Raw genomic sequence first — 12,032 nt, 5'->3', positions numbered from 1 at the left:
AGTCTGGCCACATGTGCAGAAAGGAGGAGAGTGGGAAATAACACATTAGCAACTGGAGTCCTAATTAATATAGCAGTGAAGTTTTTCTTTTGCCAAGGGAAACCAAGAAAAGGGCAAAGGTGTCTGAAATCTGTTGCAGTAGACATGTGTATTTGAGGGTTTTCTTTGTTGTGCAGCCAGAATTCTCCATGTTTTATAGGTCTTGATAGCCACTTGGAATTCCAGAAAAGTAGGAAAAGGTTCTACAGGTGAAGTAGCAACATGAGATGCGGGAGAAGGATTCCTCAGATTGGAGCTTCTGAAGAAACCCAGGCTCTGTCTAAGCACTGATGATATTATCCCTGTCCAGTTCTAACTATAGTATGGAAAGAGACATGCAAAATAAAATCTTGAGATAGCAGTGAGTGACTGGAATGATGGTTTTCCAGTGTCACCAGGAATGAGACCCTGTGTCTTTCTGCTTGCTCATATTTAGCTCTAGGCATTGCACCATATGACAGGCAGGAGTATGGGTCAAAGAGGCTAGATTAGCTGTTTTCTTTCTTAAAAAATCTTTTATCAAAGCTCCTTCTGGCAAATGTCACATACATTTCATTGGCCAAAACTTTGCCCTAAGGGTACATGGGGAAGAAAATTTTAGCCTTCCAGCCTCTATAAGTTTAAAACACTGTATCTTGCACAAGTGTTTGTATGTAAATGTTAGAAATTTATGTTCTCATTGGGAACAAAGGAGGGCAAGGACATTTTGCTTAAAATTACTACCTATCTGTGGGGGAAGAAGGACCTGAATGTCCTTGAAGAAAACATATTTGTAGTATTGACCTTACAGATGATTCAATGATGTATTTTTGACATCTGGTAATTTATGGATTTTACTAAATTGATTCCATTATTGGGACACAGGTGCATTACAAGATAAATAAAGTATGAGATAGAAAATAAAATGCAAAGATGATTTCTTGGTTTAGCTAATTTTATTATTTTGTAGAAAACTGAATTGACAACAATTTATTGGCTTCTGGATAATATCAAAGAGATTTTAGTGAAAGGTTCTTAATAGTTAAATTGCTTATGGTAGATTGTATTATTTCTTCATGGTTCTTCCTTCCTTTCCCAACCTTGCTCTGATTCACTGTTGTGATATAGAACACTCTACCCCACTGCCTTTGGGCTTGGACATGTGAGAAGTGACAATATGCTGGTTCCATACAGAACCAATGATAGGTATCATGTGTTCCTACTGGTCACTCTTTCGCTTCCACTATCTAACTAAAGAAAGCATGCCCAAATGGTGGCTGTTCCTTTAGCTGGGATCCCAGGACGTAAGATATGTGGACCAAAACTAAACAAAGCCCAACCATGTTCAGCCAAGTCCTGTTGAACTACCTTTGATGAGCAGTCCCATATTTATTGTTGCACTCCACTAAGATCTGGGAGTTGTTCAATGCCACAGAAGTAACTAATAGACCTCCCACTTCACATTTTCAGGTAGAGTCACAGAAGCTGTTGATAGGACTGGAAAAGTGATCCAAAAATATGTATGTGGTGCCTTTCTGGTATGCAACTGATCTCTTAAAAAAGGACAAAATCATCTCTGAATAACTATAAACTTAAATGACAGATGTACTGCCTTACAACAAGATTAGAACAACCTATATGGGGGAGCCTGGGTAGCTCAATCATTTAAGCACGGGACTTTTGGTTTTGGCTCAGGTCATGATTTCATGGTTCATGGGTTCAAGCCCCACGTCGGGCTCTGTGCTCTGTGGAGCCTGCTTGGGATCCTTTCTTTTTGCCCCTCCCCTGCTCATACTCTTTTAAAAATAAAAAATTAAAACTATGTTTAAAAAAAAAAGCCTATATGGAAGTATGGGCCTCATAACCTGACATCAAGAGAAGTCAAGGCTTCCTCTTTACCCACTCAAAGAAAAAAAAATTGACATAAGGACAAAATGGAGATTCACTTAGAAAGTGATCAGACAAGTATTTAGACCCAAAGCCTTACCTCGTAGTTACGATAAGCATACATTTGCCTTTACTAGAGTATTTCGTGCATGCCAATTAAGGGCATATCAGAAATGGCAAGTATTTGGGACGCCTGGGTGGCGCAGTCGGTTAAGCGTCCGACTTCAACCAGGTCACGATCTCGCGGTCCTTGAGTTCGAGCCCCACGTCAGGCTCTGGGTTGATGGCTCAGAGCCTGGAGCCTGTTTCCGATTCTATGTCTCCCTCTCTCTCTGCCCCTCCCCTGTTCATGCTGTGTCTCTCTCTGTCCCAAAAATAAATAAACGTTGAAAAAAAATTTTTTTAAATAAAAAAATTAAAAAAAATAAAAAGAAATGGCAAGTATTTTAGGATCCTGGCTATAGTTTGCTTTATGTACAACCAAAACAACTTTATAAGCTGGTGTTAGTGTTGTAATTACTACCAAGTAAATTACTACCAAATGATAGTCATCTCAATACTCAGAGTTAAAACACAGACAATGCTGTGAGACAAACCTGGCTAGACTCCTGGCTATACACGTGCTGTGTATGCTCTATTAAGTGCCCATCACAGTGACTGTCTCCTCATAGGTTCTCAATAAAACATTTTGTGGGAATGAGCGAGGAAACTTTGTAAGTTATTTAAAGTCTCTAAGTTTCAGTTCTCTCTTTGTAAAATGGATACTGACTGTCCAGAATTGAGAGGAATTAGTGAGGTGTAACATCTTACTGTAGTGCCATGCACACTGAAAGGACTCAATACATTACAATGTTGATTTTGTTGTTTTGCACCATTATTATAAAGTTAATGGTATGTAGGTCAATGCTACATATAGTATGCTTCCATTCACCTACTGACCTGGGGGAAACTTGAATCTTCGAAATTTCTTCTTTGAGTCAACATAATCGTTACTGTTACAGAAGATCTGGTCGTTACGAAGCACAGACAATTAAGCTGACACGTAGGATTAACTATAACCCATATTATAGTAAGTTTAAATGCAGACTATGTGAGCTGGTAAAGTATAATTTATTAAAGAAAAATGTGATTTTATGTACTTTCTTCCACCTTTTGTTTAACGTAAGCCATCATGACCATTCTCAGATCCTACAGGCAAAGTTTAAAATACTTCATTAAGGGTTTTGCTTTATCTAAAACCAAAACATTTTGGTAAGAGGTCATAATTTAGTATGAAGCTTAAACTTAAATAATTTGACCTTTGGTACCTTTCCTTTCCTTTGGTCAAGCATCCCATCATGTAAGGACATTGCAGTTGCTGGTAAGTATCAGGCAATGGAGAATAGGGACATAGATTCCACACTTCTTATTTCTCTGTGAACACAGAAGCAAGCGCCCTATTTTTCATGACTTGCTACATTTGAAAGAACATAATGTTGTTTATTTAAACTTAATTCTAAAGATGTAAACATTATCATACTTCAATAAATATAAATCTAAAGTGTCATTTTTTTTTAAAAATAACACTGTCCCATGTACCACTAAGAGATTTAAAATTATTCCTAATCAAACTATGACATACAATTACTTGTCAAGTCAGATCATAATTTATGTTAAAATGTGAAGAACTATGTGTATCTCAGAACTGAATATTATATTTTGCTAATTTGGAAAATGCAATTTAACCTGAAGACAGTAAAAATATCTCCCTTATTACAAAAGTTATTGAGTGGGAGGAAAATAAGTTTAGAGATCTGACAAACTGGGATTCAAATTCTTAACCATTTTTTAAGTTAGTAGTATGACCTTCCCCATGTTCCTTACATTTTTAGTTGAGCCTCAGATTTTCTATTCTATAAAACAGAAATAACTTCAACCTGTTTTCTACGGTTGGTCTGAACACTAGATGAAATTATACATATGAAAGCATAAGCACAATTCATGGCACACAGGAACAATTAAAAACAGTTTCTTTCTTTCTGTCACGTGAAAGAAGGAATATAGACCAAGACCCAGCTGACCTGCCTGCTCCTTGTTCCCAGGCTAGTATTTCATCAACACATTTGTCATTATCTTGTAATACTTATGTGATGCTTCCTATGCCATGGACATATTCTCCATTAGTTTTCCTTAACGTTATTACTCTAGGTAGTTTCTCTCCTTTTCCTTTTTTTTTTTTTCAGTTTTGGACTATACAGCTTTGTTTGCTTCACAGGTTTTCTCTGTTTTATCCCTTCAGAGCTTGATGATATTTATACAGCATCTGTTCAAATTTGCTTTCTTGCCCAGCCACTATCTGCATTTTACCTGTGCTGTTATAAATTTCCTCCAAAGCAATGGTAAGGTTAAATTCTAAGGGAATTGTCATTTTTTGCTACATATGTTTTGGTTAGCATACAACATCGGTATCTTCAGCGATGAGTAAGAAGTTTCAACATCTTTTAATTCTCATAGAATCATATCATTTTAGAGGTATGCCAGACCTTATTAGGGAATCCATTTCACAAACAATTTTTGGCAGCCAAATCCTTTCATTCAATTGAAAAGGAAACAAATCCAAAAAGATTATGTGACATGTCAAACATTATAAAAGAAGGTGGCCTATCTCTCATGTCTTTAAGACCAAATAAGAAAATTGTCAAAATATGGAAGAATGGAGAACAACTAATTCTAATATGCCTGGTTTGGACCAGTAATAGAAACCCAAGATCTTGTAGAAAAGGCTAGTGCATCTTAAAGCATTTGTACATGGGTTTTTAGAAGGTAACTTCCTTGGAGAATACAAAGTACTTCATTTTTAAAAGAGATAGTGTGGGCAAAAAACATGTATTGGAAAACATAAAGTCTGGATCCTTTTTATAATGCAATTTCAATCTGTTCCTAGGCAGCAACAGTTCTTTACTGCCTAAAACAATTTCTGCCAACAGAATCCACCAGACAGAGCATGCACACTTTCATTTGCATTTTCTTTTCCCAATTCCAAAGAACGCTCTCTGAGCCTATAACAAACCAATTGATGGTGAGGACAAGTAGGCAGTTCAAAATTTTAAATTAATTCAGATACTTTTCACGTAATGTTTTAAAGTAATAAATTAGATTAAAAAAGAGAAAATCACTTTTTTTGCAATATCAGGCTGAGTCCAGAACTTGTAGAAATAATTCAACAAACCCTAGATAGAAATAAAGAAAACAACCGCAAAAGAATCCGAAAGAATGAATGACTAAAAGGAGCCAAGTCCATAGAATTACTGGATTAGAACGTTGTATTGCTCCAAACCAATTACTAAACATTTGTTTAAATTCAGTGAGTTAATTTTAATTATGTTTGTATATGGAAAGACATTTCAATGCAATCTTTGGAACAAATTTTTTGCTGAATTTTGCTTCAATGTCTTTATATAGTAGTGCTCTTGAAATGGCAGAGCATATATATTTTTGGTGACTGTTGTTACAGAGAAATTACATTTTAAATTTGTAGTTCCTACTATGTTAAAAGGTCAAGAGAACAAGTAAATTCAGAGCACTTTCTTTTGTTTGGGGAGAAATCACTCCATTCTTTTCAGCACATAAAATTAGCATCCTGTCCCAGGGAAAGAGTATAATAATAAAGCAGTATTCGGACTGAACAGTGGGAATCCCACCTTTTACCAAATACTATGCAATACTATTCTAAAGCTGCTGAAAAGATGAAACTGCAAAAGGGATGAAGAAGGATCTTAAACAAAAAAGATAAAAATCCTCTACTTTGGGGATTTAGGGTTATTAGAATATTTCTGATGGATTGACATTGGTCTGGAATAAGTTTACCTGAAAGAAAACAAAACCAAGACTCTCCCCAAAAGACAAGTTGACCAAGAAAATGCTGAGCCTAGGTTTATGACCATCAAAGACTAAACTCCTATAAGGGCAGATAAACAGTGGACAAGTACATGGATAAATCTGCACCCCTTCCCTGACATGGCCATCATAGAGTCGTGAGTTTGCTTAGAAGGAAAAGACTGTGTGTGACTGTAAATAAAGAGCCAAGACCTGTGAATTAAGGCATGTATTGGTCAGAATGAGATGGAGGACAGGCCCTCTTTTCCTTCACTGTCCATAGTTTAAATATAAGGTCAGACACTTTGTGTCAAATAAGTGTTTTAGATAGAAATGCTGTGCCATAGAGCTCAGTAGAAGAGTCCTCACCATTAGGAGATTGATCTAGTTAAGGGGAAGAGGTAAAATGTGACTTACACTTAGGGATAATTCTCAGGTTATTTCCATTGGCTTCACATTCCAATGGCAATTATGATGACAGCAGTGAGCACAGAATCACTTTGGATTGGCCAGATAATTGCTGCATATATCATTTTGGTAACATGCCAAGGTAGTGGATGATTCTGAAGCAATGGTGCTTTCCAGACAGCATGTATGCAAACTTCTACCTTCCCTGTGAGTTCTAGCTCCATTCATGATGCTGACTGATGAGGACATAATGGTGTGAGTAAACAATCTGGAGATTTGAGGTTATTAATAGGAGTGCCAACCCACTGGAGGAGAGAGGGATAAAGGAGGCTCAAATTAGTTTTGATTTAAATAATAATAATAATCTATGAGCTAGAAAATTGGGTCATATTAATTGCATATAAAATAAAAATGAAAGCACTACCTTATGGATGGAAAGATATGTGGAAAGGAAAACATGAGTGCAGGTAGTTTAAATTAATGGGAGAGAAAACCTACGAAGATACAGAATCCTTTATCTTCTAATGGTGATTAACTTTCCAGGAGTGGATCTTGATTTCCCATAATTACTATTTTCTAGCAAGTTCCAAGCTTCTAAAATGAAAAAAAATCTGGTATTAATAAAACCTTTATAATCATAGATCTGTGGAGGCAACCTTTCCCTGTAATAGGCAAGATAATAATTTTTTTAGGCTTTGTGGGCCATACAAATCTTTGTTGCTACTAAATTAAGCCATTTTAGCTTGAAAGCCACCATGGACAATACTTAAGTGAATGGAATGTGGCTTTGTTTCAGTGAAACTTGATTTACAAAAATAGCAGGTAGCTGGACTTGGCCCATGTGAAGGCCATAGTTTGCAGACTCTTATGCTAGGATTGATGATGCACATATATAAAGACATATATAAAAACTTGCTAAAGTTTTGAACACTGCTTAGATTACACTAGCCTTTTAAAAAAACAACAAACATTTATTAAATTTCTATATTTAAGTTATTATGCTTCCAGCTAGAGATAAAAAGTAAAATAAGATATTGTTGCTTCTAGGAGGGCCAAAAGCAGGAAGACAAGTACTGATACGGAAAAGTATAGGGAAGACTGGCCAAATCAACCTTATGTGTGCATATGTTACCCCAATGCGCTTGGACTGTTTTCTGTAGTTAATAATGATAATGATCGTAATAAAAATGATGATCATGGTAAACATTTATTCAAGACTAACTAGGTCAATTCACAAAAATTGATTTCTTAAAACTTACTGCATAATTGATTTTCTGAAATTCTGATGACTGATTTACTGGAAAGGGTTTTAAGTGCTTTAACAGGAATATTCAACTTCTGATACTGAATATATTCAACATCCATAATTGCATAAGGGATAGTGTAAAGCATGCTAATTTTTTTCAAAGCATTTTGGGACTTCTTTGCCAATGTCTTAATATTTACCTTTTAGCACTTATAGAATAATTAACTAGTTTTTTTTATATCTTGTCAATTTCATACTTAGGACATAATATTTGAGATGCATTCTTCATACTGGGTGCAAATTATTTATCTGTTGACTCTCATCTCTAAACCAACCATCCTATACTCTGCTTTGTGACATAGACACTAAGGCTCTTAACATTCCTTCCTCTCCCTAAACTGGCTCCCCATTAGGGTGCAATAGAGAAAGAAAGCAAGGTAAGAGGAGAAAATTGAAGCTTGCTACTTCCTGCTTTCTCCCTGCTTTCTTCCTATTCCTCTCATGCTTCTTCAGCCCCACAGGATTAATTCTTTCCCGTAGCAGCACTTGAATCCAGTTTGCTGTTTTCCAGGCACCAACCAGAAGTAAATAGTTCAGTATTACAATTTTCCTCAAGAAGTGGTATTTTAGCAATGGTTTCTAGACTTATTTGGTTATGGAACCCTCTAGGGGAACATCTTATTCAAAACATATTCCACAAAATACACTTACTCTTGACAACATGATCAACGTACGTTCAATAATAATGTTCACTGTGTTCACTGAGGGCCTACTATTGGGAGAAACTGTTCTAATCCAGAAACTGCTTAAATACTCTATTAGGTAGGTACTATTCATACCAAGTTCACACATTAAAAAAACTGAGGCAGGAGGGCTTATGTAATGCTCCTAATCAAAGAGCTATCAAGTGGCAGAGCTGGGATGCAAGTCCAGAATATGAAAACATAATGGATGTGGAGCATAAAAAAGAGAGGAGGGCAAAATGGCTGTGTTATTTATCCACCGCTGCATTGTAAATACCCTCATCCTAGTGGTTTCCAACAACAGCACTTATTTGGCTGTTAGATCTGCAAGCCCATTGGGAGATGGCTGATGTAGGATGGCTTTGCTCACGTGTCTGCATTCACCTGATGGGCAGCTGTGAGTTAGTTTTACTGTTCTTAGCGGGGCTTTCTCATGGGTCAGGGGCCTTAGCATGAATCCAGGGATGCTACCACAGTGATAACTGAATATTTTGCTTGAATGGTCCGTAAGATGGTAACCATTAAGTAAGATATCTAAAACCATTAAATAAGGTATCTGAAACTATTTGAGGGGTGAAATGAATGGAAATATTAGTGTTGATTGAGACATACATAAATTTGAAGTAAGATAGGTGGAGATACCTCACAAGAAGCTAAATATAGGTCTAGAGGTTGACAGAAATAAAATAGTTAGAAATGGTAACACGGAAGTTAATTTAAAAAGTCATGGGTTTATATGGTATCATTCATGGAGATCATGTAGAGAAGTCAGGACCATTCTGAGACTGTCAATAATTCTATTTTATTTTGCTTCTTATACTTAGGTAACCTAAGTAATGACTGTCAACAAAAAGACCATTTCATATCATTGAGGTTGAGAGGTAATATTGGTGTCATATAGTTCTTCTGCAATATTAGATGCACTTTACTCTTAATTTTTAAGGAAAAAAAACTAATGTCTTCTACAGAGAAAGAAAATAGAGAGAAGAAGCAGAGATGAAGTGATCGTCAATTGCCAATGTCTATATTATAAGAGAAATACAAATGACAGGAAAGAGCAAGCTTTCATTTGCCTAGGAATAGCTTCCTAACATTGAGAGGATGACAGTGATGTCTCTAGACTCGAGGGCAATATTTTTAAGCAGGATTGTAAGTGATACTTTGGGGATTCAAGGGAATGTATGAAGTGATTTCTTACGGTCTGCACTAGCACCATCATTTCACAAATACAATGTATTCAAGGACCCTAAGAAATGTATCTATCACCAGTTTTATGTAATACACAGCACACTTAGAATCCAAGTGTTAATAAGCATTCTTGCCATTTCCTAATTCAAACCTGAAGCATGCAATTTAATTTAAATGAAGATTAATAACAATCACAATAATCAATATACATTTTAAGTATATGAGAACATTTTAACTAACAGGCCTCACCATTATTTCTCACAGTTATATAATCCTTTTTTTAAATGATTAACATATATAATACCAAAAAATCCAACATTTTTCGGTGTGGCAAGAATAATATTCAATGGTTTTTCTCTTTTAACATTCTTGAATTTGGCTGTCCTTATCAATAATATTCTAGATGCATGGCCTTGCCTCTTTGAAGGATCAAAATTATGCAACATATATACAAAGTGAAAGAGGGAGTAAAATTCTGGTTTTGCAATCTAGAGTCAAATTTCTTGCCCATAAGAAAACAATACGTTAGAAAATCAGACTAGGTTGAGAAAAAGAGAATGTAAGTTATTTTAACTGCCTTTTACATAACATTCAAGCTTGCCCACTACAGCATGGATTTTACTATCTATAAACTAGAGACAGAAGGAATGCAGAACATGACAAAAAGAAAGGTTGGTGAGGGAAGCACATTTCTTGTAGCTCTGAGCATTGTGAGAATGAGAAACAAGAGAGAAGAGAGTGATTTGGGAAGTGGACGGTTACAACTCTGTGCCTGACCCTCCTCAGCACGTCAGATAGAGTGATTGGAAAACTAGAACAAAAAGACCTTTTGGTCAGTTTTCCCTTAAAACTGTGGGGCAAACCACCATGTTGGGTGGCACAACTCAAACCTGGGGGGTGATGCCCCAGCACAGCCAAGAGAGGTGTGTAGATAGATGAGCATGAAGCATCACACCTGAATCTCCACGGTCTGCACGTAGTCTAGACATGTCATGCTTCAGTAAGACAAAGCAGAGTTCTTGAGATGGCCAGGAGATCAGGACACAGAGACAAAGTGCAGGGACTTTGTGTCAGAGACAAACAGTGGAGACCACAGACGTTTGTGATAAGAACCAGCGGGAAAAGCCAGACAGAACTAGTTGTGTACCTCAGCGGCCATCAGTCAGACTAGATTTGGCATAAGGAGTCGCAAAGATCCAGAAAATATGCCACAGACCTTGTATGAGTTTCCTACTGCTTCTATAATGAATGGCCACAAACTTAATGGTTTAAACATCACAAGTTTGTTATCTTAAATTTGGGGAGAACAGATGTCTGAAGTGGGTCTCACTGGGATAGAACCAAGGTATTGGCAGGGCTATATTACTCTGGAAGTTTTAGATGAGAATCCATTTCCTTGCCTATTCCAGCTTCTAGAGACTGCTTGCACGCTTTGGCTCATGGTTCCTTTCCATTTTTAGCCTTTTTTCACCCTGCATTACTCTGGCTTTGACTCTTCCGCATCTGTTTTACTTGCAAGGACACTTGTAATTACATTGGGCCCACCCAGATATTCCTGAATAATCTCCCTATTTCAAGGTCAGCTGATTAGCAAGCTTCTTTCCATCTGCAACTTTAATCCCCCTTTGCATTGTAACTTAACCTATTCATAGGTTCTGGGTAGCAGGGTATGAGTATTCTGGGGGGCTCATTATTTTGCCTACCACGGAGCTGATGCATTTTTTAAATCTTTAAACCAACCTACATACCTGGACACCATCTTGGAACAAAGCAGAATACAGAGAGGTAATATAAAAGACAGGCTTTCTCAAAAGAAGAATGAGTCATGCTCAAGAGACTATTTAAAGCTGAAGAGAAATGCCATTGATGCATCTCCCCTTTGCTCTTCACTGCAGCGGCTTCCACTTTCCAGTTGCTTTCCAAGGATAGAGAGAGACTCTTGAGGAAGCTTAGATCAATTACAGAAACAAAGAAGCTAATCTTCCAATGCATATCTGAGGAGTGAGTTAAATTTCTGAATCTGCCACATGATTGCGAATCACAATAATAACCCCTAATGACGAGCTTTAAAAACATAACGGATTTACTTGATCCTACAGAAATGCTTTAAGAAGAAACTTGCACATCATTATTTGACAGATGAGACTGTTACCTGTTAAGAGACTTGTCCATAAAACTGAGTAGCAGAGGAATCTGGAGGACCCTCAAGTGGAAAAAAAACTTTTTCCACTGAGTTTGTGTCCTCTACCTCTGTGTCATTGTCCCTGAGCAGAGGATTTAAGTAAATTAATTTTCCTAAGAACTTGCTCTATTTATTTATGACACGTGTCCCTCCTAAACTTTCAGGGAACCCGTCACTTTAGTTACCAGAACTAAAATAGTAGAGATGGAAAGTGAAAAGTCACTAATTGCACACTCTCTAGGTCCTCCGCAGAGTCTTCCTCAAACACGTATGAAACCATTAAGCAGAGAAAAAGAATTTAAGAGCTAAGTACTTCGTAAGACCATGTCATAAGTGTGTTTAAGGGAGAAAGATTGATTTTAGAGGTGTTGGCAGTTTTATGAAGTTATTGTGGATGGAAAGTAAGAAAGCATTTCAGAAAATAAACTGGAAGAGAAAATTTCAAAGTCCTAAATCCAAAGAGTGGCACTGAACTGTGAAATTCAGGAGAAACATTTCCAGCAGC

The 12,032-nt window shown here is 36.8% G+C and overlaps 1 long non-coding RNA gene across 1 annotated transcript in view; it reads right to left on the bottom strand.

Annotated features, from left to right (window-relative positions):
- Positions 1-6,415, bottom strand: part of LOC125170998 (uncharacterized) — a 41,490-nt gene extending 35,075 nt beyond the window's left edge. The window contains exons 1-2 of the long non-coding RNA XR_007154161.1: positions 6,178-6,415; positions 3,213-3,318 (exon numbers count right to left, since the gene is read on the bottom strand). This is a non-coding gene — a long non-coding RNA (uncharacterized LOC125170998). The remainder of the gene's footprint in view (positions 1-3,212; positions 3,319-6,177) is intronic.
- Positions 6,416-12,032: the final 5,617 nt, after the last annotated feature.

This window comes from Prionailurus viverrinus, chromosome B4, assembly GCF_022837055.1.
Source record: "Prionailurus viverrinus isolate Anna chromosome B4, UM_Priviv_1.0, whole genome shotgun sequence".
In the NCBI taxonomy this organism is placed as follows: domain Eukaryota; kingdom Metazoa; phylum Chordata; class Mammalia; order Carnivora; family Felidae; genus Prionailurus; species Prionailurus viverrinus.
Note: the sequence above shows the minus strand (reverse complement) of the source record. Positions and strands in the feature narration are given on the sequence as shown.